Source organism: Urocitellus parryii, chromosome 15 (genome assembly GCF_045843805.1).
Source record: "Urocitellus parryii isolate mUroPar1 chromosome 15, mUroPar1.hap1, whole genome shotgun sequence".
Classification (NCBI taxonomy): domain Eukaryota; kingdom Metazoa; phylum Chordata; class Mammalia; order Rodentia; family Sciuridae; genus Urocitellus; species Urocitellus parryii.
In genome coordinates this window covers 52,894,953-52,922,069 of record NC_135545.1, presented here as the reverse complement: position 1 = coordinate 52,922,069, position 27,117 = coordinate 52,894,953, and the positions used below count along the sequence as shown (strand labels likewise).

The 27,117-nt window shown below is 50.6% G+C and overlaps 1 protein-coding gene across 1 annotated transcript in view; it reads left to right on the top strand.

Moving 5' to 3' along the window:
* The window catches only part of Cdyl2 (chromodomain Y like 2), a 168,115-nt gene that overhangs the window by 109,575 nt on the left and 31,423 nt on the right, over positions 1 to 27,117 (top strand). The gene's annotated exons all lie outside the window — the stretch shown is intronic.

The window sequence follows — 27,117 nt, the reverse complement described above, 5'->3', positions numbered from 1 at the left end:
TGGGGCGCTGGTGGAGATGGCGCCTTCTAGCAGTGTGGCTAAGCTCCCTCAGCCTTTTCCAAGGGCACTAATCCCAGTCACCGTAGCAGAGCCCTGGCGGCCGGCTCACCTCTTAAGGCCCCCTTCTAGATGCTGTTGCACTGGGGTTAGGTTTCAGCATGTGAGTGGGGGCCACAGCGTGCAGACCACAGCAGGCCCCACATGCTGCCCTGAGGCCCTGCGCTGGTTGCGCTGGCTGGCGCCTTCTTGCTCCATCCTGGAGCAACACAAGGTTGGGTTAGGAATTGCTCCCTTCTGCTCCGTCAAAGGCAAAATTAAAGAAAAAGAAGGCAATGGCCGGGGAATTCAGTCTCCCAAACCTGACATTTCCTTACTAGTCAGATTCCTCCTTGACGGAGTCCTTAGTGGCCTGCGTTTTTCTGGGAAGCCGTTATGCCCACACCCTCACCCCTCAGACACCTTGTCTACCTGCTGGCTGTTTTCTCCTTGGCTGTCAAAGCCCTAGGTCTTGGGATGGCAGGAGATTCTGTGTGTCATGGCCAGTCTGTGCCCATCAGAGCAGGGCCATCAGATGCCCTGGGTGGAACCAGAGTGGTAACAGGGATGCCAAGATGCAGGTGGCACTGCTGGAGGGGACGGCAAGGCAGATGCCTGTCAGGGCAGTGATGTGACTGGAGTTGGAGGGTTTGCAGCAGCGGGCTGTGCTGCAGAGTGTGCTGTTCAGGGAGTCTTGTTGGGGAATCGGAGCGATCGCTTTGAGGTTCATCTTTGTCCAGAGAGAGAAATTTCACCCAAACAGGATTTATTTAGCTGACTTTGTCCCAGACTGACTCATATTTCCGCTTGGGGATCCCTCATGCTGATGTGACTGTGCCTGCTAACATATGTAAGAGCTGTTTGTTTTAAACATTCATCTCTTGGGGAGAAGTGGGCTTGTGTAAATGAGGCTTGGCATAAACACCCAGGTTTGATGTTCCCCGTGACAGCTGCCAGCAGTCGGAGCTCCCTGTTGCAGGAAGGGTGGCCAGGGGAGTTTCCGAGGCTCTGCGGGTGCAGGCGCAGGAGCTGGGCAGGATCCCCAGCACCCTGGCTCTTGGCAGCCCCTGACCTGCGCAGAACACAGCTGCCCCAAGAGTAGGGAGAAGGCTGAGGGAGGGCAGTTTGCTGACCAGCTGCCAGCGTACGGTATGAGGGAGAGCAAAAGGTGGCTTCTCGTCCTCTGCCCCTCTCCCAAAGTGGGCGGAGCCACTAGCCATTTATTCTCCATCCTTGGGTCTCACTGATGCTGACCTGGTCCGTGATCTGACAATGGGCAGGGTACCGTGACCAGGAGAACAAGGCAGAGCCTGGCCTGGTGAGACCCACGGGAGCCTGGCCAACTCAGAATGAGACCTCGTGAGACCTCCCTCATCCCTGGTCTCTTGGGTTCTCCACCCCATGGGCCCAAGCCTGGTGGAGAAGAGGAAGCTCCCCACCTCTCTGTGTGCTGTTTCGGCTGCTCTGAAAGGGTCTTTTACTTACTGCATCCCGTGGTACTGATGCCCATGAGATCCTCCCAAATGGTCGAGACCACGGTCTCAGATTCCATGTATGTTAGATGGCCTGGCAGCTATGAGAAACACAGATCGCAGAGTGCCTGAGAACGAGTCTGGGATGGAGCCTGGGAGATGAGATGGACTTTTGGTGGGGGGTACTGGGAATCGAACTCAGGGGCACTCGACCACTGAGCCACATCCCCGGCCCTATTTTGTATTTTATTAGTGCCTTGCTTTTGCTGAGGCTGGCTTTGAACTTACGATCCTCCTGCCTCAGCCTCCCCAGCCACTGGGATTATAGGCATGCACCACTGTGCCCCGTGAGGTGGACTTTTAATAGGTGCCCAGTGACTGTTGAATCCTGAGACATCCTCTGTGGCAAAATTGGGTGGCAAGGAAGTTTCACTTCAGGCATCAATTTAATTTGATTTAATACTGATTTTTGAACACTTCCTCAGTATTAGTCACTATGCTCAGTACTGGCATAGCATAATAGAAAGGTAGGTACGGACTTCTCTCTCTGAAACTTACACCCTACTCTTCAGTAGGTTGGAGTGGCTGCCTGTGGTTCCATGTTGAGAATGCACCTGAGGCTAACCCCACGGGAGGAGTAACATGTATGTCACACACTTTAACACTCTAGTTAGAACTGCCTTTTTATCCAGGTCTTGGGGGACTGGGGAGAGGTAAATTCTGGGAATCCTGGCTAGAGATGGAAGGGTAGATGCAAAGAGCAGTTAGATGTTCTTGGACAAGACTCATAATAAAGGTGGTGCTGTGGTTCTAGAACTTTCTATCAAAGAGTTAGAGGTATATTGAAACAAACCATAGCTCCACTTAGATTTTCATCCAGAGGGAAGCTTTGATGAAGGCAATGTCCATGCCTAGGTGGATCCCTGAATGACCTCCTTCTAACCCCTCGCCTAACCCCACCTTCCTGGCCCTGGCCCAGGGATCTGGTTCCCAGTGGCCCAGGGGGCACGGGGTCTGTGGCACTAGAGGCGGCTCCGCGCTGCCTGCTGCCCTGGCATGTTGTGTGCTCTGGGGTGGGCTATTGCTTTCATGTGTGGTAACTCCCTTGGGGAGCCGAGGTCCTGCCTGCAGACGGCAGCTTATGTAATAGCGCTCCCGCCGACTGCTGACTCCCCTGATCTGCTCCAGGGGAACAAGTGCTAAATCTGGGCTCCAGTGGGTGCTGTTTTGGTTCCAGGCTGCGTTTCCCCCAGCAGTGTTTGTGAAGTTTATGTGGCGGCTTAGAACGGCTCTTGATTCTGCTTCTTCTCTGGGAATGACAAATGACTGTGTGGTCCCCAGACCATCTGCCTCAGTAGCCCTCGGGGAGCTTGTTAAAATGGGCTACACCCTGATCACATGAACTGGAGTCTCCGGGGGCAGGGTGTGAGTTAACTGCATTAAATGCTGAATTTTTAACAGCATCAGGTGTGGACACGGACGTATTTGATGGTGAGCGACCGTCATAGCTCTGTTTCTTGGTCCATCTGAGTTAGTGCCTGGATTTTAATTTTCTAAGTAGGAATGTGATTTGGTCCTTCAAAGATTTAAGACCTGAGCTTCTCCCCCTTGCTGGTGCACTTCCTATGAGGGCTGTCTTTGTGGGCCAGGCGGGGTCCTCTGTAGGAGAGCTGCTGGGTTAGTCTGCCCCTCCCATTCCGTGCAGAACTGCCTGCCCTCTCTTGTCTCAAGGGCCAAAGCCTGCAGGCTTTGCAGCGTCCCGTGAGCCTTGTACCTGTAGAAACATCCGTTTCCCGTCGAGCCCTGGAATGGTGCACACACAGAACCCCAGGGTTCTCCAAGTGACCACAGAGCCCACGAGCAGCCTGCTAACACGGAGCCCTGTGGCCCCACATCCATTTTTTTTTTAAATTTCTGCTGATCTTTTCATTGTGCCGGGCGCCGTGCTCTGCCACCCAGGCCTTGTACCTCAGACCCTAAACAGTTCAGTGCTGTCAGGGTCATTCCTGCCATCGAACCAGTCAGCCCGCAGACACACGGCACTTGTTCTCTCCATTGGGTTTTTAATTGATCCCAGCCTTCACTGTGGAGCGCTCCCTGCCCACTCGCAGCGTGTCTCCGAGGACGACGGCAGTACAGAGCCATGTCTTCAAGCACCCGGCACTGAGCACTAGCAGGGCAAACGCCCCACGACTCTGGAGACCTCGGGCCTCTCAGACCCCCAGAGAGGGTGAGGGCAGCCTTGTGGCAGGCAGCCTGGGCATCTGCACTTCTAACCAGTTCTCAGGTGCTGCCCGCTTTAGAGCCACTGTCCCAGACCCCTGAGCTCCAGGTGGTTAAGATGGAAACACAGAGGGTTGTGGATGCTGGTTGGCTCCTGGGAGAGCTGAGGTGCCCGTGCTCAGACCTGGAGCCCGTGTTTATAAACGTTCTCACTGGGGCTGGTGAAGCCGAGGTTGGAAGGAAGGCAGAGGTTTGGTGTGTGGGAACTTCCCCGAGATCAGGCTCTGGAGTTCACAGTGCCTTCTGTGAGCCTCGTGGCAGTCCTGGGAGGTGGCTCTTGTTCTGCCTGCTTTACAGAGGTGGAGACCGAGGTTCTGAGTCTCAGGCTGGGACCGGGAGAGAGACCCAGGCGGTCTGACGGCAGGGCTGACTCTGAACCACTGTCCAGCCGGCTCCTGGGAAGTAAAAAGTAATTCCTGAGCCTGGGGCACAGAGTGCTATGGGACCAGAGCTGCTGCTTGGACAGCCTCCTCGCTTCGTGACGGGGGCGGGGAGCATAATCCGGAGCCTGAGACCCTGGAACGAACTCCGGGCCATTGAACTTGAAAATCTGGAAGAAATACACTGAACAAGATTGAATCGTTGTTACAAAGCTCTCGGGAGTTCAGAAAGAAGAAGCCCAAGACCGGCTGGTTTTAGAGGCAAGACCAAAGGTTCTAGAACAAGTAATCTAACCATGTAGGTCACACCCCTCCCCCTCACCAGAAGGCCACAGGGAACAGAAGAAGAGTGTGGCCTCCTCGTGCCTCCCAGGGGCCGTACAACCAGGATTCCCACACCAGGCGAGAGGAGAGAGGAGAGTTGTGGGCCAGTCCCGCTTCGGAAAACAGCAGTAAATGAGCAGCCCTTCTGGGCTTGTTCCAGTTGCCTGGAGACTTCCTCAAAACTGGACTGTTCCAGAAACTTCTCACCCCTCACCCTGAACTTGACCCCAGTTCATGACCTTTAGAGTCACTACTACTTCTCAAGGCACTCAGCTTGTCCTGGAAGAGGCTCAGGGGAAGCTGACTTGTGACAGCTCTGGGCATCACCCAGACTGCCCCGAGTCCCAGGCCGGACGGGCTGTCCCCACGGCAGTGCCTGGGCACACTCTTCAGCTCCCACTCACAGGCCAGCAAGCATCTGAACACTAATTTTTTGGTGTTCAGAAGTGGGTGATTTTTCAAATTCGTGACATCAATAAAAGCCCACGGTTTTCTGTTTTGCTTTTCAAAGTGTGGCAAGTGAGAAAGGGGTGCGAGTGAATAGACCTCAAACCCTTTCACATGGTGATGTGGGGACCCGTCCAGCATGGCCACCATGTCTTCTGGACAGCGCGTGACTGTGGTGGGAAATGTGACTCTTCGAGCAGGAGCAGCCTGGCCCCTGCAACTTCAAGGGGGAACTGGCTGCCCCGAGTGGGTTCCTGGTCCTCGGCTTCTAGGAGAGGCTGACGGGACCTTGACCGCGGTCAGGCTGTGTAAGTCACCAGATCGCTTTCTCTGCCAGCTCAGACGTGGCTTTCCGCTCTGTGACCTCAGAACAGTCCCCAGGTACAAACAGTAACAGGGTCCAGTGTCTGTAGAGGGAGTCAAAGCCACAGTGAGACTCGGTTTACCAATGGGCTTGGTGAGCCACTCCTCAGGAAGGTGGACTCCCACCGTCACTTCTGCGCCCTACACTGCTCCACAGCCAGTCTTCGTCCTGCTGCTGGAGGTGAGATCCAGCTCTCTGTGGTGGGGACAAAGCCACATAACAAGGCTGCCTACCATCCACCTTGCTCTGGACGGGGAAACAGGTGCAGAGGTTAAGGCACAATGCCAAGGACAGGAGTCGGGGAGTGATGCCAGGTCTGTGATGAGTGTGATAGAGGCCCGGGGCACTGTTTTGGGCCACACCACTAGCCTGCCTTTGGTCTTCAGGGGTGTGGGAGATGCTGAGCTGGGATCTCTGTTCCTGGGGATTTTTCCCTGGGGCTGTAGGTTAAGATGCACACTTGTACACATGCTAGTGAATCTTAAAGGAAGTCCCCTTGATTATCAAACTTTATTTCAGTGATAGAGGAAATGGACTTGGCTGTCATCACACAGCCAGGGGATGCCTGAAGGCCACCTCTGACTGGATTCTGGGACCCTGTTCTGAGACCCACAGCAAGGGCAGGATCACCTTCTGTAGTCCTCAGCCTCTCTCACCCTCTCATCCACCTGCCCTCAGTACTTTGCTGGAAGCCTGCTCTGCCTGGCTGAGCCGATCACCTGGGCCCATTCCCTGCCTGTCACCTCCAGGTGTGTGGAAGGCGTTGACCACTGCTGACTCTTCCAACTCCCTTTTCATTGTGTTTATGCCTTTTGTAGAAAGTGCGTGCTTTTCGAGTGGTTTTCAGGAGGAGGATCAGCAGGTCGGTGTGGGGTCTCTAAGCCCCCAAAGGGTTTCCTTTTCTCTCTTCTATTTTTTTTTTTTTAAGTTACAAAAGTAAGGTGCACATACAATGTTGAAAATTCAGACCACATGGGAAGGGCAAGCTTTTTAAATGTTTGCATCTCCCTCTTCCTTCTTCCCAGGCCCTCTTTGGAGAGGTGACTGCTGTAAATATTCCCTCTGAATCTTTCCAGGCTGTTTACTAAGTCCGCCGTGTGTCTATAACACGCATCACATATTGCACATGGTATATTTACTTAAATATTTGGTGATTGAATGATGGCTGGAAGAGTCCATTTCACTTCTGTATCTATCATCTATTATACCTCTCTGTCGTATCTAGCATCTCCCTGCCTATCAGCCACTGTATACCTCATCTATCACTTATCTAGCTAGCTGTCATCTGCCATCTATCTATCAGCTGTCTGTCTTTAGCGTCATCTATCATCTATCATATTTGCTTGTATCTGTCTATCAATCTATCAATCTTCTGTCATTCCTCTGTCTGTCATCTCCCAGGCCTTCCCGAGGTGACATCTGGATAGGGCCAGAGGTGGTGAGGGCTTCCTGTTCTATGACTTGCTCCCTGTCTGGCTGGCGACATGTGGATCCACTCTCCTCTTTTTAGCTGCTTAGGATTTTGCAGCGAGCCAGGACTTAACTGTTCCTCTCTGATGACGTTCAGGCTGCTGCAGAGGCACCCGCTCTTGCCAACCCTGGCTATTGCCAGTCTTTGTAAGGCCTTCCCGAGCTCCGTTGTTTAATTTTAGTTCCTCAGTGCGGGAGAGTCTTCTCTTGCTCCTGTGTCTGTCCCTGGGAGCTGCCGGGTGCAGGCGGGCTGATACCTCGTGTGCTAGAAGGTCTGTGGTCCACCCGCCACCTCAGACTCTGGGCCTAGTTCTTCATTAATGAAATGCAGATAATCAGACCTTGTGAGGCTGGGGCAAAGAATAAGTGAATTAACTTGTAGGAAGCACTTAGAACATTACCCACCCTATGGTAGACATGTCTTTACCTGTTATTTAAATTCTTTCCCTATTTTTCAAAGTGGATCTCTGCATTTTCTGAATTGTTTTTTAGAGCACTTTAACTGTTGTGTGTATGAATTACTTAATAACCACACTCATTGAGTGGTTATATAAACCAGGAACTGCGAGAAAAACACTTGTGCCTTATGGAGACACACGGAAGGTACAGTGGGAGCCACAAGCAGGGGCACTAGAGTCAACATAGGGGAAGAGGCAGGAAGAGTGAGGAAGAAGGCAGGATGGCCTCTGCAGGGACTCAGAGCCCAGGCACAGCATGTGGGTGCCGGCCACCACGTCACAAGGGGTGTGGCCCTCCAGCCTATGTCAGACTGCCCTCCAGGGAGGCAGAGGACCAGGGAATCCTGTGTGATCAGGGGCGGTTCAAGAACCAGGTCGGAGCAGCACCAGCCCACCTTTGCGTGCCATGGGTGTCCCCGTGCCTGCACACTCCCTCCCGCCACCCTCCCACGGCGGCCTCTGCTCATCCCACACTTCTGACTCCAGCAGCGGCTGCCTGTGGAGACCTTCCCGGGCTGTCTGGAGATCCGTCCCTGTCTTCATTTGCCTACATAGAGCCACCTTTCCTCAGGGACAGCATGGACCTCAGTCTGTAAAGCCCACGGCCTGGTTATTGAATGGTCTTGGTCTCCACCCCAGGGTCAGGAGCTCCTGAGACGGTCGCCAGCAGGTGTCTAAGAAACAGCAGGGCCAGTGGGTGGGAGAGGGAGCGAGAAGTTCCCACGGCTGGGGACCAGCCACCGCAGGCCCTCCTAGCATCTCTCCAGGCTACAGTCCCTGGTCCCAGTGTCGCCCTCCCTCCCTGAGTTGTCTCGCACACTCGCTCCTGTGGAGCTTCTTGCTCCTGGTCACTGTCGCAGAGAGCTCCTGTTTTGTCAGGACTCTGACCAGCAACTGAAGGAGCCCTTCCCTCGTCCTGTCTCTGCCGTTTTCTCCATCTGCCGTGGTGCCCTCCCTGCTGCTCCTGTCGTCCACACGGTCATGGCCAGGCTCCGTCCCCTCCAGAGACCCGCGTGGCCTTTCAGCAAGCGCCTTCCTGTTGAGTCACGTTCTCCCGCTGCTATGGAGGAGGGAGTGCCCGGCTCATAATGACTCCCTGCCCCATGTGGTACGGGCTGTGGGGCCAGGGGGCTGCTTTGGCAGAGGCCCCAGGCAGAAGGGATTTTGAGATTTCCCCTTCCGATGGTGGTGAACTTCCGAGGCAGCTACGGGAAAGATCAAGCCTGGGCTTTGTCCCTCAGGGAGGGGTGAGGCGGTTCTCAGCTTTGAGTTTGGATTTTTCACCCCTGCAGCAGAGCAATGAGATCCTGCCTCAAAAGATCAAGGGGTGGGTGCCAGCACCCAGTCAGCACCTGGAGATGTTCCGTCTCTTCTCCATTTGCGCGGCCGTCCAGCTGCTGAGCTGGTTGCTGCACTTAAAGGTGTGCTTCCCATTCCAGCCCCCGAGGGTCCTGCAACTCCAGGAGGTGGACCTCACTGTGCTGTGTAAACCATCAGGCAGAACAAGGGGCCCCACCTGGGGATGTGGGACACCTGTCCGTCACTTGTTGACTTCCTGACTTTCCCACCTGGTACCTTGGGGACAGTGTCACTGAGTTGCAGGTTTTTGTCTCCTCGCCTCTTGTCTGTTCTTCTGTCATTAGAGCTCGTAGTTTATCCCACCTTGCCCCGCGTTGGCAGAGAGCACATCTGAGCGGAATTCTGGGCGTTCAAGCAGGATATTCCCACTGCTGGCCCAGCTTCCCCCACGCGACCCCACGTGTCACTTTGTGGTGGAGAAGGAGAAACTTCTAGTTCCAGGGTTTGTGGAGCACGTCTGTGTGCCTGGCTTGGCTCTGGATGCTCAGGACACCGCTGGGATTGTGCTCTTGGGGGGAACCAAGGAAGGGGCCAAACCTAAGGCACCATGACTGGGATGCAGGAGCATCCAACATGCAGGCAGAACCTTCTGGAAAGAGGAGACTGGAAAAGAGACCTGAGACCTGAAGGGCATGCACATGTGTGCAGGGAGAATGTCTGCAGAGTCCTACCCCAGACGTCACCCATGCACTCCCTGTCGCCTCTTCATCAGGTGCCCCTTAGGTGACCACTGTGAGCCAGTGCTGGCACCTCCTCATAGCCACCATGTGCCCTGTGCTAGAATAAAATGGTGAGACAAGATGCTCTCCGTTTAGGGAAGAGGACAGATAAATAGGGAAATGACACACACAGCCACAGTTCCCGTACCGTGTCACTACTGAGCCCCGGCTGTGAGCAGTGCCCTGGTCCAGCAGCTCAGTCAATCCTCACGGGCAGCAGCCATTGCTGTCAGCTCACAGGCAGGGAAACTGAGGTGCATGCCACTGAGAGAGCTGGCCTGTGGCCCCTCAGGCAGTAGGCAGCCATTGCAGCCTGTGGGCCCGCATGGTCTGGCTCCAGACCCTCTCAGCCAGGCTACTCTCCTGCTGCTTTAGGGAGCCCCGAGGAGAACGACATGATTTATCCTTTGGGGACCATGCTTTTTCTCCTATAATTCAGCTAAAGCAGGTTGCACGTTGCCCCCTGTGTGCTGGGAACTGAGGACATAGAGATGACCAGCCTCGTCTTCCAGAGAACTCCAGGCTGATTAAACTGAGGAAGGGGGGTCAGCTGGTCCCCAGTGACCTGAGTGTGCTGGCAAGTCAGGAAGGACCAGGACCCCCACCTTGGGAGCCAAGTGGGCGGCTGTTCCTGGGCACCTGGGGCAGGAGAGGCAGGTGTTGGGTAGAGAAGCACTGAATGGCTCTGGAACCCCCAGGTGTAGGTGGACGGGAGTGGCTTTGCCGGCCAAGGGGTCAGCTGAAGCAATGGCTCAGATACGGGAAACACAGAGTCCAAGAACCTCGAATAGTCCTGAGGACCCGGGTGTTGGAGGGACAGGAGTGGGAGCTGAGGCCCCACAGCAAGGTGGAGCCAAGGCGAGGCGCGTTGCATTTCCACACAGGGACCTTCAGCAGGGTCACTGCAGAGCGAGCCGCTGCGAGGATTCCGCTGCGTGCCAGGAGTCTGGCGCAGCAGCGCTCTTGGAGTCAGGCGGCCTTGGAGGGTTTCAGTGCTGCAGGAGGCATGATCTGACCTGCGGAAGCTGTCCGTCTTAGTCAGGCAGTTTTGCATTTTGAATTTGTGTTTTGCTCATCTGGCTGTTGCAGACCAGACATTTAGATGTCTGACAGTAAACATCCTCAGCAACTCCAGGTAATCCTGGGACCTGAACTTCCTTGAAATGCGGAGCAGATGACTTTTATCAGGCACAATTATAGCAGGCCAGGCGATGGCCCATGTGGCTGGGGTTCTTTATGCCTGTGGATTTGAGCTTTGCAGTTTCATTAAGGCCCTGAGGTCGGGACTTCTGAAGGTGGACAGTGGGGAGCTGGGACATGACAGCTGTGAGACAGTGGGACAGGCAGGGGGCTCCGGGTGCATGCTGACCGCTTTGGCCCTACACTGTGACTCTCACAAAGTGCATGGGTGGGTCCCTCAGAGGGTTCCAGCTCCAGGCCCTCCCCGCCCCAGGCTTACTGCATGCAGGAAGCTGCTGCAGGTGGCAGCGCCTTGTTTCCACTGCCCTGTTGGCAGACCAGGTCTCCACACCTGACTTGGCCCTCTGTCAGCACCTCCCCCGCCCAGCAGGCCGGCGCAGCCCTTGTTCACGGTTCTCCTGCAGGTCGGCCACAGACCAGGAAATGGCCCCTGCCCCAGACCTCTCGCTTTCTCTTCTAAGAACTGCAGTTGGAAAACCCCGACCCTATGTGCAGATCACAGCTCTGCTCAGCAGGAGGACTGCTGGGTCTTCCCTCTTGCTGCTCATGGCTGTCCTTTCCCATCCCTGGCCCAGTTCGCCACCCGAGGTGCTCAAGTGTGAGCTGCCCTTAGGCAGTGCCTGCTCCTCCTCCTCTTTATGATTTTTTTTTAATGTAAATTTTTTTATTTATATTTGACAGCAGAATGCATTACAATCCTTATTACATATATAGAGCACAATTTTTCATATCTCTGGTTGTATACATAGTATATTCACACCAATTCGTGTCTTCATGCCTGTACTTTGGATAATAATGTCCATCACATTCTACCATCATTAATTACCCCATGCCCCCTCCCTTCCCCTCCCACCCCTCTGCCCTATCTAGAGTTCGTCTATTCCTCCCGTGCTCCTGGTCCCTATCCCACTATGAATAAGCTTCTTTTTTTTTTTTTTTATTATTGTTGGTCGTTCAAAACATTACATAGTTCCTCATACATCATATTTCACAGTTTGATTCAAATGAGTTATGAACTCCCAATTTTATCCCGTATACAGATTGCTGTATCACATCAGTTACCCTTCCATTGATTGACATATTGCCTTTCTAGTGTCTGATGTATTCTGCTGTCTGTATTATTCTCTACTATCCCCCCTCCCCTCCCCTCTCCTCCCCTTTTCTCTCTCTACCCCTTCTACTGTAAATCACTTCTTCCATTTGAATTATCTTGTCTTACCCCTCCTTTCCTCTTATATGTCATTTTGTATAACCCTGAGGATCGCCTTCCATTTCCATGCGATTCCCCTTCTCGTTTCCTTTCCCTCCCACCTCTCAACCCTGTTAATGAAAATCTTCGTCTCAAGCTCTTCGTCCCTACCCTGTCCTTGTTTCCTCCCCTTATATCAGAGGAGTCATTTGGTATTTGTTTTTTAAAGATTGACTAGCTTCACTTAGCATAATCTGCTCTAATGCCATCCATTTCCCTCCAAATTCTATGATTTTGTCATTTTTAAATGCAGAGTAATACTCCATTGTGTATAAATGCCACATTTTTTTTAATCCATTCATCTATTGAAGGGCATCTAGGCTGATTCCACAATCTTGCTATCGTGAATTGTGCTGCTATGAACATCGATGTAGCAGTGTCCCTGTAGCATGCTCTTATTAGGTCTTTAGGGAATAGACCGAGAAGGGGAATAGCTGGGTCAAATGGTGGTTCCATTCCCAGCTTTCCAAGAAATCTCCATACTGCTTTCCAAATTGGCTGCACCAATTTGCAGTCCCACCAGCAATGAACAAGAGTGCCCTTTTCCCCACATCCTCTCCAGCACTTATTGTTGTTTGACTTCCTAATGGCTGCCAATCTTACTGGAGTGAGATGGTATCTTAGGGTAGTTTTGATTTGCATTTCTCTGACTGCTAGCGATGGTGAGCATTTTTCCATGTACTTATTGATTGATTGTATGTCCTCTTCTGAGAAGTGTCTGTTCAGGTCCTTGGCCCATTTATTGATTGGTTTATTTGTTATCTTATTGTCTAATTTTTTGAGTTCTTTGTATATTCTGGTTATTAGGGCTCTATCTGAAGTGTGTGGAGTAAAGATTTGTTCCCAGGATGTAGGCTCCCTGTTTATCTCTCTTATTGTTTCTTTTGCTGAGAAAAAACTTTTTAGTTTGAGTAAGTCCCATTTGTTGATTCTAGTTGTTAACTCTTGCGCTATGGGTGTCCTATTGAGGAATTTGGAGCCTGCTCCCACAGCGTGTAGATCATAACCAACTTTTTCTTCTATCAGATTATCTGCTTCCCAAGACAGGACGGACGGGGGAAAGGGTGGCAGGAACGCACCTGGCACTCGCATCTTTTTATGGGTCTTGGAGGGGCCCCTTCCCAGCTCTTTCTTCATGTTTCTTTCTGGCCTCTCGTCCCCTCTATCTTTTGGTCGGGGTCAGGGACTTCTGTAGGTCCTCTGTTCTAGGTCTAGCCTTTGTTCGTTCACTCACCAAACAAGGGCCTGAGCCCTCCCCTGTGCTGCTCCATGGGCAGGAGCAGCGACGACAGTCTTGGCCTTTAAGAATCCATCTGGGGACGAGGAGAGAGCCAGACATTCAGGAGAAGCTGAATCGAGATATGTGAGGTGTGCTTGGGAATTATCCTGGGGTGTGATTTGCTGCCCAGTCCAATAGGGTGGCCCCCAGCCACGGGTGGCTAAAGTTAAGTTTCAGTTAATGAAAGTTAAAGAACCTAAAACTTTGAATAGCTGTCTGTGGCCACTGGATTCGGCTGTCCAGCTGCTGAACATTTCCATGATTGCAGGGTTCAGGCCACATCTGTTTCTGCACCCCAGGGACTGAGCACATCACAGACGCTCAGGGAATAGGTGGCAGGAGGATGGAGGACAGTGCAGTGTGGCTGTGGGTGCAGCTTGGACACAGCCGGAGGGCAGGGGGACATGACGCCCTAGGAAGATGTCCAGAGGTCACTGGAGCTGCATGGGGAAGGACGAGCTCTCCGACAGGTTGGGGGGGGGCAGGTGTTCCCTCCGAAGGAGAACCCCCCCCCCCAATGTCCCTGAAGTTCTCTGTGTCCTCATGGCTGGAGCCACCCAGGTGCTACTACGTCCTCGCACTCTCATCGGCATGGCCCACGGGTGAGATCTCACTGGGAGGCTGAGTGCCAGGTGTGGCACCCGCACAGGCTGGTCCCCTGGGTGTGAGAGCAGGCTGACTGCAGAAGGGCACGTGTTTCCACACCTTTCCCTGAGCGCTGGACCTGCGGCAGACACCTCATGGTCTGAGAATGAGGCGGACATGGAACGCACCCCCGTGTCGGGTCGGTGCTTATGAGCCTGGTGATGCATGTGGCTGCTGAGTGGCCCCCTCCTTGTGGGTTGGCCCCTTCATGACTTCACTGAACATTTTGGGGGACATGTGCTGTCGGCTGGGCCCTGGGCTCAGTGCTGCAGACACACAGGAGAGTGAGTCCCAGGCTTGTTCCCCAAGAGCCCGCAGTCTGGTGGGGATGTCTGGCAGGTGAGGACAACACAACAGAGTGAGCTCTGCTTGGGGACAGCATGGCACGATGCAGGATGCAGGGAACAGTTGTAGTGCCTGGTTCCTTCCTGCTTTGTTCAGCAGAGCCTGGGCTGATGGGAGGAAGCAGCGCCAGGCGGAGGCCTGGGCCAGGGTGAGGTTTCAGAGTCCTGGTGCTTGAGTCCATCATGCCGCCCCTGATCTCCCAGATGCCGCGTTCCTACCTCTGTGTGGCAACCTGCGCGTGGACAGAGCGTGCCATTGCTCCTTGTCCTGGCTGCCCCTGCCATCCTCCATGAGCTGGGCAGCGTTGCTCCCTTGTCGTGGGCCGAGTCGAGATGCCTTCTTGTGTCTTCCCCAGTCGTTCCTTTTGTCCAATCTTATCATCTTTGTCTTCAAAATATGAATGTCCTCTGATCACAGGTCAATATGACTGTTAATTTATTTGAATTATTTCTATTTTTCATTTCATTTTAATTTTTTTCTCTGCTCCTCTCACCCTGTCCCTTGACCTATCAAGATTTTTATTGGGGGCTGGGGAAGTGGCTCAGTTGGTAGAGTGCTTGCCTCACATGCACAAGGCCCTGGGCTCGATCCCCAGCACCACAAGAAAGAAAAAAAGAAAAAAGAAAAAGATTTTTATTGCATTGATACATTTTATATATATTTTCTCCCCCTCTAGTGACTTAGAAGCCAGCTGTAGATTATATTTGTATTTTTAAATTTTGGCACACATATCGACCTAGTATTTTTTTCTAACAAATGGGATATCTTCCTACTAAATATAGGAAGGTACCTCTCCTTAGCTTGAAATTGCATTAGTATATCCTTTCTATATCTTATTATTGTTTTATATATATAATAAATGTTGTTAAAAACCAAAGATCATTATTTTATAGCTAATAATTACATTTACTGGAAAAAAATTTATCTACTTTGTTTTCTTTCCCCTAGGTCTTTTTCTGAATTAACTTCTTGATTTGCTAAAGTTTCTCTGAATATTTATTTCAGAGTCTGTGGTAGATAACCTCTCTTATTGTATGAGTATCTGAAAATGCCCAGTTGTTGTGGTCTTCTGAATGCTATTTTAGCTGGGTATAAAAATCCTGGTTAATGGTTATTTTCTCTTGTCATTTTGATGATAGTAGCTTATTTTTTTTTAAAGCTTCCCATTGTTGCTGTTATGAATGTGTCATTCTCTTTGAATAATGTCATTTTTCTGTGTATGCTATTTTTTTTTTTTTACAGACTTCTTTACCTATGAACCTTCTTTAATTTCATTAGTATTTGTCTTTTTTACCCTGCTTGGTACTCAGAGTGCTCTGTCAAACTAAGAACTTTTTTTAGGTTCTAGAAAATATTCTGCTATTAACTTTTTGAGTATTTCTGTCTTAGGATTATTCCTTGAATAAAATTTTGATTTGGATCTTATTTTCAGGTTAGTTTTGTTTACGTTATATTTAACTCTTTATTTTGAAATGGTTTCATACTTACTGAGCCTCATGAAGTACCCCTATTCAAAATAAACTGGGTTTTAAAAAACTTTTTATTTGTTCTTTTTAGTCATATCTGACAGTGGAATGTGCTTTGACATATCATACCTAGATGGAGTATGACTTCCCATTTTTGTGGTTGTACCAGAGTTACACTACCGACCCCCAATTTGATCCCAGTATCACATACCAGATGAAACCCTCCCCCCATTGTGAGTCAGTATCCACATATCAGAGAGAACATGTGGCCTTTGGTTTTTTGGGACTGGCTTATTTCACTTAACATGGTATTCTCAGTTCCATCCACTTACTGGAAAATGCCACAATTTCATTCTTATTTTGGCTGAGTAATATTCCATTATGTATATGTAACACATTTTCTTTATCTATTCATCTGTTGAAGGGCATCTGGGTTGGTTCCATAGTTTAGATATTGGAATTGAGATGCTATAAACATTGATGTGGCTGTGTCCCTGTAGTATGCTGATTTAAAGTCCTTTGTGTATATGCTGAGGAGTGGGATAAAGGGTCAAATGGTGGTTCCATTCCAAGTTTTCTAAGGAATCTCCATACTACTTTCCAGAGTGGTTGCATCAATTTGCAGTTCCACCAGCAGTGTATGTGTGTATCTTTCTCCCCACATGCTCACCAATGTTGTTGTTACTTGTATTATTGATAATTGCCATTCTGACTGGAGTGAGATGAGTCAATGTAGTTTCCATTTGCATTTTTGTAATTGCTAGTGATGTTGAATATTTTTTCATGTGTTTGTTGACTGGATCCTATTTCTTCTTCTGTGAAGTGTCTGTTCAGTTCCTTTGTTTTATGGGTGTTAAGTTTTTTGAGTTCTTTATATATCCAGAGATTAATGATCTATCTGGTGTGCAGGTGGCAAAGATTTTCTTCCAGTCTCTAGGAACTCTCCATATTTTTGATTGTTTCCTTTGCCGTGAAGAAGCTTTTTGGTTTGGTACCACCTCATTTTCTTGATTTTTGATTTTACTTCTTGTGCTTTAGGAGTCTTGTTGAGGAAGTCAGTTCCTAAGCTGACATGATGGAGAGTTGGGCCTCTCTTTTCTTCTATTAGGCATAGGGTCTCTGTTCTAGTGCCCAAGTCCTTGACCCACTTTGATTTTTGTGCGGGGTGAGAGATATTTTCATTCTGCTACATATGGATTTCCAGTTTCCCCAGCACCATTTGTTGAAGAGACTGTCTTTTCTCCAATGTATGTGTTTATGGTCCTTTGTCTAGTACGAGATAACTGTATTTATGTGGATCTGTCTCTGTGTCTTCTATTCTGTACCATTGGTCTTCATGTCTGTTTTGGTGCCAATACCATTCCAGTTTTGTTACTATAGCTCTGTAGTATAGTTTAAGATCTGGTATTGTGATGCCTCCTGCTTTACTTTTCTTGCTTGGGATTACTTTGGCTGTTCTGGATCTCTTATTTTTCCAAATGAATTTAATGACTGCTTTTTCTATTTCTATGAAGAATGAAATTGGAACTTTAATAGAATTGCATTGAATCTGTATAGCACTTTAGTTAGTATGGCCATTTTGACAATATTAATTCTGCCTATGCAAGAGCGTGGGAGATCTTTCCATTTTCTAAGGTCTTTTTCTTTCTCAAGTGTTCAAGTGTTCTGTAGTTTTCATGGTAGAGGTCTTTCTCTTCTTTTGTTGGATTGATTCCCACCAAGTTTTTTGAGGCTATTGTGAATGGGATAATTTTCCTAATTTCTCCTTCAGTTGATTCATCACTTATGTATAGGAATGCAGTTGATTTATGGGTGTTAAATGTGTACCCTGCTACTTTGCCATCCAATTCACTGGCTTAATCATTTTGCCATGTTTGTTGTCTTTCTCTTTGTGTGTACCTACATGTACATAGGTAATTATAGATCGAGAGACCTACACATATACAAAAGATGATATGAATGATATGCAACTTATTATTTTATGAACTGTCTGGTGATAGATTTCATGTATTATCCCTCTTTTCCCCTTAATATGGAGTGTGGATATTTTTAAGAAAATAATGTTCTGCAGTGAACACAGTGCAGTTGTGAATTCTGGGTATTTCACATTGCTGCAATATTGATCTCATCTATGTAGTCCATGTTCTAATTTCTCCGAGTACCCCCGGGTGTCTTAGGTAGTGATGGTGCCTTCTTGTCTGTCTGGTCGACTTGTCCCTGGAGTGGCTCCTCAGTTGTGCATTTTCTTTAATGGCTTTCCTTTTTTGAAGAATACACCAGTTATTTCACTGAGTGTTGCTCAGGTGGTTTCTTCAAGATTGGATGTAGGTTACTCGTCTCCAGTGAAATATTGGATGTCTTCAGTGTTGTTCTTTATCGCCCACCCACCCCATCCGTCCATCCATCCATCATCAGTCATCGCTGTCATCGCCATTTATTTCATGCGCTCGTTTAGAATCCATGATTATTGCTGCTTATTTTCATGTTCAGATTCGCCGAGGTTTGGCCGCCAGGAGGAGTGTCCTTAGGAGCCACCTCACTGGTCCTTTTCCCTGTCTGGTTATTCTTTGGAGAAGCTCCTTCTTTCCAGGCACAGTAAGAGGTTCTAGACCAACCTGTGCCTTGTCTGTCTGGCCCTGAGGCAGCCCGCTCTGTCCTCTGGTTTCCGGGGACCAACCTGTGGGATCCAGGTGTGCTGATCCTACGGGGTTTCATTTCTTCTACGCCCTCCCAGCAGCAGACTGAAGAGAGGTGCATCTCCATCCAGGAGTTTGTACAGATGCTGCAGCTCCATCCCCGCCCCACCGGATTCTTCTTGTCTTCCTCCATCCTACCTTCGTATGTCCCTTCTTTCATTATTTGTTATTGCAAATACTGGAAACTGCCTAAAGGTGCAACCACAGATTTGTGGAATAAATTAAAGTGTGTCCAGATAGTAGAATATTATGCACCTATAAGAAAGGAAGAGAACTATCTTTATGAAATAATAGGGGGTAATTTCCAAATATATTTTCAGTGAAGAAAGGAAAGGCTAAAAATATTCTGTTTCTCCACCTCATGTATTTACTTATTTCTCAACCTATACTAGTCCTAAAATAATTTTAGAATTGCTCCACCCTTACTGCTCTGAAAAACAAGCCCACTAAGAAAAGTTCAAGATTTATTCAATGGCTTATAGTCATAATAATGCATCCAAAAGTTATCTGTGTTAATTCTGTTCCCACCTCAGAGTGGCTATATTATTCATTTGAAATATGATTACATTTATTTCTTTATATTTAATTTATTTCCCTCCATCTTCATTGATTTTATTTTATACCTTAATGCATTTTAACATACTTTCCCCAAATCAAAAAGATCTATTCAACAAAGTGCCACATCTTCCCCACCTCTCCTCCAGTCTCCTGTCAACCACATGTCAATAACCAATGCCATTGTTTTCTGATTTATTTTTCCTGTGTTTATTTTTGTAAAAGTAAGCAGATTTATCTGTGTTCATTTCCCATCCTTCTTACACTAAAGACAAAATATTTTTAGCGTTTCTTTTCTTCACTTGAAAATATGTTTGGAAATTATTCCCTGTTAGTTCATAGAGATGGTTCTCTTCCTCTTTTTATAGGTTCATACTGTATGTTCCACTATGTGGACACACCTTAGTTTATTCCACCAATCTGTGCTTGGATATCTAGGTAGTTTCCAGTATTTGCAATAACAAATAATGCTATAAACAATAATCTCATGCATGTACACTTTTGCTCACTTGGAGGTACATGTTTGTGGTGAGTTTATAGAGTCAGGTTGACTAGTAGAGAAAGTGAGAGACCATTCTGTCAGCTCTTGGCGGTTTTTCTTCAGAGGGTACTGCTTCTCACCCCACTCACTACCTGGAGACTGCCTGACTCCCTGAATGCTCTCGAGCAGAGGATGATGTCAAGAGGTAGAGTTTTCAGTGCAGTTTTAATTCTTCATTTCTTTTATTACAGATTTTAATTTGCATTACTCCTTTGAGTGAAGTTGAAGTTTTTTTGTTTTTTTATATTCAAGGACCATATTGATGTAATGTTTGTGGATTGTTTGTGTCTTTTGTTTGAGGGCTTTTTGGTCTTTTCATCTCCAGTGTGTGAAAGCGCTTTACGGTCCGGGGACGTTAGTCCTTAATTTGTGATCCACAGTATTTTTCCCTCTTTGATTTTTAATTAGTTCTTTCTCCTGCTCACTGTCTTTATTTCCTTTATTTCTGCTTTTGTTGGAGAGATTCTTGTTTATTTAAATGCATCTTTCTTGTGTCTAGCACTTTGAGCATTCAGAATACTCCCCGAGTCCTTGACTGGGAGCAGGCTCCCCGCCCCCCTGCCGTCTCGGATCCCTGGGCTGGTGCTCGGCAGTTGGGGCCTGGAGGGGTGGGAGGGGCCCGCGCATCCCTTGGCCAACAGCCCTGAGCCTGGGCCCCCTCCCGTCCTGCAGTGCTACAGTCCTGTCCCTTCCACAGCCCCTGCTGCCCCCTCCCTGCGCCTGGCCTTGGTGGCTGTGCCTGAGGAGGCTCTGCCTCTTATGCCCAGAGGTGATGATCCCCTCTGGGAGCCAGCTTCCCTCCTGGGTTCTCTCTGCCCTCCGTGTGGGAGCACAGTGGGTGGGAGACCCCCGTCCTTTGAAGAGAGGCCTGGAGGGGAGGGGGGAGGGGGCTGGCGTGGTGGGATTCCAACCGGGGACGCGGCCTGCGTCGTTGTTTCCCGTACTTGCCGACAGTCCTCCAGGCAGGAATGGCGCCTCCCGATCCTCAGGTGGGACGTAGAGGCCCCCAGGTTGCCCAGCCCTGCAGCCCGCGGGAGGGAATGTGGGGTTTGCATTGCAGGTGGTGCCCCTCCAGTGGGCTTCCTGGACGCCTCAGGGCTGGGACGCCCATCTTCAGCCTGGGCTTTGCGGGGGACTGCGAGGCAGGGTGGGGGGCTGTGGCTAGCTTGTCTTGGCATCCCTCCTTGCCACCTCTCAGCAGCTTGGGGGTTCCCAGCATGAGCAGAGTCACCCTGCTGTCAGCTCTTCGATTGAACAAGTTCAAATCAGCCCTGCAGAGTGGGTCCGGTGAACCGCAGGTGAGGACGTGGGGCTGGTGGCCTCCCGATTCCTCCCAGGTAGCGAGCCCAGGGCTGGGGTTCCCACGGGTCTGACTGCAGAGCCTGCACCTGGCACTTCAGGAGGTTCTGTCCCAAGGCGCCTCGCTGCCAGCGTGGTGCAGTCTCAGGAGGCACGAGGCCCGGTGGCGGGAGGGCCTCTTGACGGCACGTGGGGCTGCAGTCTGCAGGACACATTCCCCTGCAGGCAGGACACATTTCCCTGCGTCTCCTGGAGGAGGTTTCTAAGTCATGAGTGGCTTGGCCACGTGACGGGGTCCAAGCACCCAGAAAGCTCTTTGCCCTTGTTGGCCCAGCATCCTCCCAAGGTGACATCAGCCTACGAGCTCAGAGTCCTGAAGGAACGGCAGGTCTGCTGTCCTTGGATGGTTTTGTGGGTTACTGGGTCAGGGGATCCCAGGACCCTCGTCTCTGGGGACTACTTCACCCTGGGCTCCAATGGGAAGGCCGTGGACTTTGATAAGTAGGGTGTGCTTGTCAAATACACCTTGGTTTTTTAAATTTTTTTTGAGATTGAACTCGGGGGCACTCAACCACTGAGCCACATCCCCAGCTCCATTTTGTATTTTATTCAGAGACAGGTCTCACTGAGTTACTTAGTGCCTCACTTTTGCTGAGTCTGACTTTGAACTTGGCATCCTCCTGCCTCAGCCTCCGGAGCCTCTGGGATTACAGGCGTGTGCCTCTGTGCCCAGCTATACCCTGTTTTTTTTTTAATATTTTTTTAGTTGTGGGAGGACACAATATCTTAACTCTTTTATTTGTTTGTTTTTATGTGGTGCTGAGGACCAGATGCAGTGCCTCACATGAGCAAAGCAAGGTCTCTACAGAAGCCCCAGCCCAGCCCACCCTGCTGTGTTCTGATCTGTTATTTTAGGTGTTAGTCACTGTTCACCCCCATGCCCACCCGAGTGGGCTTATCAGGGCAGCAGCCCTTCCCTCTCGCTGCTGGACCCCACCACCTGGAGGGCAGCTGGCCGTAATTAGATTTCAGATGAATGGGTACGATTCAGAAGCTGTGCGGCACCCAGTGAGTTGTTCGCTTATTTTATCTGTGAAGTGGACCCACAGTGGCCGCTCCGCAGGACTGTTGAGTGCTGCAGAGCTGCTCAGAACGGGGCGCCCGAGTCTCCCTTCCTCACGTGGTGACACTGTGGGTCAGCTGGGAGGCAGCCTGGCCGGCCTAGAAGTAGAGAGGGTTCCACGCTCCGAGCCCTGACTTCGTGGCAGGTGAGGTCCAGCTGGCCTCGGGCAGCTCTCTCACGGGAACCACTGCAAACAGGGCCGTGGCACAGTTCTGCCCAGGCCACTGCAGAGACTGTGCCCAGTGGGGTCAGGAAGCCCTGCCCTGTCACCCAGGGTCCAAAGTTCACCCTGAAGAGACTGCTCCCTGGACAGGAGCCTTTTAATTAAACACGGTGTTCACTCCTGAAGTTCGTTACTGTCCCCCCGGGTGGCAGGAGCTGCATCTTGATTTGACAAAGCCCAGTTGCTTTGAGTAATGGAAAAGTACAAAATGAGGTGGCTTCACAGAAGCTGCGGGGACGCGGGCACCTCTGCTGTGCCCTGCAGCTCTGGTGCCCACAGGGTCTATGTGGTATGAGGCAGCTCACCTCCTGGGGACAGTCCTGCAAGGGGCCCAGTGCCCGACGCCAAGACCCCCAGTGCTAATTCAGTCTGAGCCCTGTTGCTTCACAGCCCTTTGGCTAAAAGCAAGTGAGGAGAAGCATCTGGGCCCTGACTTGGGGTGACTTGGGGCTCTGGGTCTGGGCAGCACCTCCCATGGCTTCCAGGTGCCTCAGGTATTGTGAGGAGCAGGGTGTGGGTGTCCCAGTGCTGTTCCCTGAAGACCCGACATTGTTTGGAGGAAGACTCACATTAGCTGCAGGTACTGCCAGACCCTGTGCTTAGCGGGCCCCGACGGTGAGAGAGCAAATCAGAGCCCCCACTTACTCACTGTAGACTGCATGTGGGTTTGTTAAACACGGCAGCCCATTTGATCCTCCCGCCTAAGGGTCAGAACACGGAGCACGCCCCTGGAGCCTGGGTCTGGCACTCAGCTGTGGCTTGTGGGTGACTGCTTTCCCATCCCAGCCACAGAGACACATAGGAAGGGCTCCTCTGAGCTTCCTCACACCCTCCCCGCAGTCTGCAAGGCCTGGAGAGGTCGCGTCCCCCTACAGGAAGCAGTCCCCGGCTCCCACCTGGCAGGAAGGCGGACACATCAGTGAGATTTTCAGATCTTCCTCAGCACACAGGGCTAGAGGAAAACTGCCACACCTGGCCCCAGAGTGGCTCCTGGTGACAGTGATGGTGACGGAAGAATCCCTGGGCTCTTAGTGCCTGGCCCTAGGGCTGCCCAAGCAGCGAGGGTGACCGTGACGCACCAAGTGTCAGAACCGCTGGGGAGGTTCTCAAGCCTGCCAGAATCACCCGGGAAGTGCTGCTCTGTAATGAGCTTAATTTGGAAAATAGACCCTTTAAGATAAACTCTACTTTTTAAATAGTTTTACAATTACAGAAAGATGGGAGAGCTGGCTGAGTGCCTGTGCCCCCACCGGCCTCTGTTTGCATCTTACCATCTTAGCCTGGCACCGTGGCCAAGGAGCAGGAAGAGCAACTTGTCGGCAGGAGCCACCTGCACTTCCTAGAGCCTCCACTCTGGAGCTGAGCCTGTCCCAGAACCCCGTCCAATGTGCTGGGTACGGCGCCCGCGGGTGTCGCGTCCCCGTGAGCTTCCTGGCTCCGACGTCTCACACTGTTCTTCTTGATGGCCTGAGGGGCTTGCATCCGTAGGGGGTCCCTCCACTGGGGTTTGTGAGATGGTTTTCTGGCCTGTTGCGGGGGTGGTTTTGTTGCTTGAGTCTTGCTTCTGCTCTGGCACCGTGTCTTGGGTGCTTCCTGCTCTGGCCCTGGAGCCAGCCACTTCGCCAGGGTGCCCTGGGCGGGGAGCCCAGCTTGGAGGCCCACTTGTGCCATCGAGGTTGGGGTGTCACTGGTTCTGGGCCCTCCGCTGAGAGTGGGGGGGTGCAGGGTAGCCGTACGCGCACGTACAGGTGGTTGTGGGCACGACCTCCCTTCCTGAGTTACTCTAGTTTGCTTGCGACATCTGCCACTCTCACCCAGTGCCCTGTGGGTCATTCTGGCCTCCTGCTTTGCTTCTCTGTGAACTCCACCCTGCTGAAGACCTTGTTCCCCCATCTGCTGTCCATTAGCTGAACTGTCCGGTCATCGTCTACCTGGACCGTAGGATGGGAATCGTGAGCCCTGGCCTCTGGCAGCGGCCGTTTGGGTTGGAGGACGGGGCTCATCTGGAGCTCATTTCCCCTTGGTCTTGTGGACTCCAGTGTCAGCACCTTGCTTCCCAACCTCCAGCCAGGTGTTCACACATGCACAGCACAGCTGGGGTCTCTGCCACGTTCTGCATTCTCTGCAGGATCCCGCAGCCTCCTAAGTGACATTGCAAATGTGCATGCTTGAAGTTTGCGCTCGGGCTACAAAGTTTTTGGGTTTTGGCAAGCACCTTCTGTCTGGTGGGCTCCATTTCTGTGTCATCCAGAATTTTTTCCCTGCTCTAAAAATCCCCTCTGCTTTACCCACTCAACCCTCCCCTTGTTCTGAACCGCTAGCGACCACTGATCTTTTTGCAGATTTACAGTTTCATCATCCCTAGAACACCATTCAGTTGGAGTTTCAGACTGACTTCTTTTACCTGGATGTTCATTGAGAATTCACTCATCATATTGTGGCTTGCTGGCCGATTTCTTTTTGTCACTGAGTGCTTTTCCATTGTATTTGCATATTCTCTCCCCTACTAAAGGACATATTGGTTACTTGCAGTCTGGGGTGACTGTGAATAAAGCTGCATTTTTTTTGGTTGGTTTTGTTACTGTTTCGTGGCTGTAAGATTCCCAAACATCTGGGCCCATGAATATCCACAAGTGGTGATTGCTGTGTCCTGTGCTGAGGCTGCGCTCAGCCTTTCAAGAGAAGACCCGACCTCTTACCACAGGGCTCTCCCATTTCATGTTCCCATCGCAGTGAGGTGACTCCCTGTGGCTCTCTGTCCTCATTCGCACTTGGCACTGTTAGTCTTTTGGATGCTGGCTGACCTGGGGTACACGTAGGGGTCTCCCGGATGACCTGGGGTACACATAGGGGGGTCTCCCGGCTGACCTGGGGTACACATAGGGGGTCTCCCAGCTGACCTGGGGTACACGTAGGGGTCTCCCGGCTGACCTGGGGTACACATAGGGGGGTCTCCCGGCTGACCTGGGGTACACGTAGGGGGGTCTCCTGGCTGACCTGGGGTACATGTAGGGGGGTCTCCTGGCTGACCTGGGGTACATGTAGGGGGGTCTCCTGGCTGACCTGGGGTACACATAGGGGTCTCCAAGATGACCTGGGGTGCACATAGGGGGTCTCCTGTCTGACCTGGGGTACACATAGGGGTCTCCCGGATGACCTGGGGTACACATAGGGGGTCTCCCGTCTGACCTGGGGTACACATAGGGGTCTCCAAGATGACCTGGGGTACACATAGGGGGTCTCCCGTCTGACCTGGGGTACACATAGGGGTCTCCCAGATGACCTGGGGTACACATAGGGGTCTCCTGGCTGACCTGGGGTACACATAGGGGTCTCCCAGCTGACCTGGGGTACACATAGGGGTCTCCAAGATGACCTGGGGTACACATAGGGGGTCTCCCGTCTGACCTGGGGTATACATGGGGTCTCCTGGCTGACCTGGGGTACATGTAGGGGGGTCTCCTGGCTGACCTGGGGTACATGTAGGGGGGTCTCCTGGCTGACCTGGGGTACGCATAGGGGGTCTCCCAGCTGACCTGGGGTACATGTAGGGGGGTCTCCCGGCTGACCTGAGGTATGCGCAGGTCCCCTGGCTGACATTTCTTTGCCTTAATTCCCTCATGACTGGATGGTGCCTGCTGCGCGGCCTGCCTGCCACCTGCCTGGCTCCTCTGGCGGCGCCGCAGACCTTTTGCCCATTGGTCAGTGGGTTGTTAGTTTTCTTACTGTTGCTTTTTAAGAGTCCTTTGACATTTTGGATACAAAAATCTGTCAGGTCCATATTCGCAAAATATTTCCTCTCAGTAACAGAGTTCAGCAATGATCTTCCAGGAACTGGCGTTTTTAATTTTAACACTCAACTTATGCATTTCTTATTTCAAGGAACTTGTGTTTGTTGCTGTATCTAAAAACTCACTGCCAAACCCAAAGTTGCTTGGGTTTCATCCTTTTACCTTCTCAGAGTTCACAATTTTTCATTACACTTATGTCTGGGGTCCAGGTTGAGAAAGGCATCAAGTCCTGTTAAGGTCATTTTCTTCTTTTGCCAACACACCCCCATCAGTTTTAGTACCATTTGTTGGAAAAGTCTGTCCTCTCTGCACTAAAGCGTCTTCGTTCCCGCATCAGGATCGCCCCCCTGCCTTGGCCTGGGCCTGTTTCTAGGGTCTCTGTTCGGGTGGGTTGGTCCCCACTCCATCCTCTCTCCTGTGCTACACTGTGGCTTTGTGTTAAGTCTCCACAGTGGGTCGTGGGAATCCTCCAGCTTTGTTATTTGTATTGTCTTGGTTATTCCAGACCTTTTCCCTTCCTAAATGTCATTTAGGACTAGTTTGACAATACGTGTAGAGTAGCTTATGGGATTTTGACTGGGATTGCATTGAACCTATAGATAAAGTGGGGCAGAACTGACATCTTAAAATTTGGGGTACTCACATTCATGGACACAGAATATCCCTGGATTTATTTAGATCTTCTTTGATTTTTCTTGTCAGAGTTTTGTAGTTTTCCACCTATAGTTCTTGTACATATTTTATTACATTTGTACCTAAATATTCCATATTCTGGGTGCTGTTGTAAATAACACTGTTTTTTAAATGTCAAGTTCCAGTTGTTCTTTGCTCGCCTGTGGAAAAGTAACGACTTGCACATTGACCTTCTGTGTCAGGACCCTTCTGAATTTGCCTGTTGGTTCCAGGAATGGTGGTGATTGGGGTTCCCCCCCTTTTATCCTTGGGTACTTTCTACATAAACAGTCTTGCCATTTGCAAATGAAAGTCATTTCGTTTCTGCCTTCTTGATCCTATAATGTTTCACTTCCTTTTTTGGTCCTGTGCACTAGCCAGGACTTCCAAGGTGATGTTGAGAGAGGACATTCTCTCCTTGCTTCCTACCTTAAGGAGGAGGCCCATAGTTTCCCACAACTGGGTGTGGTGCCAGCAGGAGAAGTTTTATAAGCGGGGAAGCACCTTGTATTGGATTTGGTCAGATGTGTTTTTTTTTGCATCAGTCGATGCAATGATATAATTTTTCTTCTTTAGCCCTCTGATGTGGTGGACTGTGTAGGTCGATGTCCAGCTGTTGATCCAGCTTGCGTACACCTTGCTAGCATTGGTTTGCTGATATTCTGTGGGACCCTTTCGCATCCGTGTTCATGAGACACATTGGTCCGTGGTCGTTTTCTCA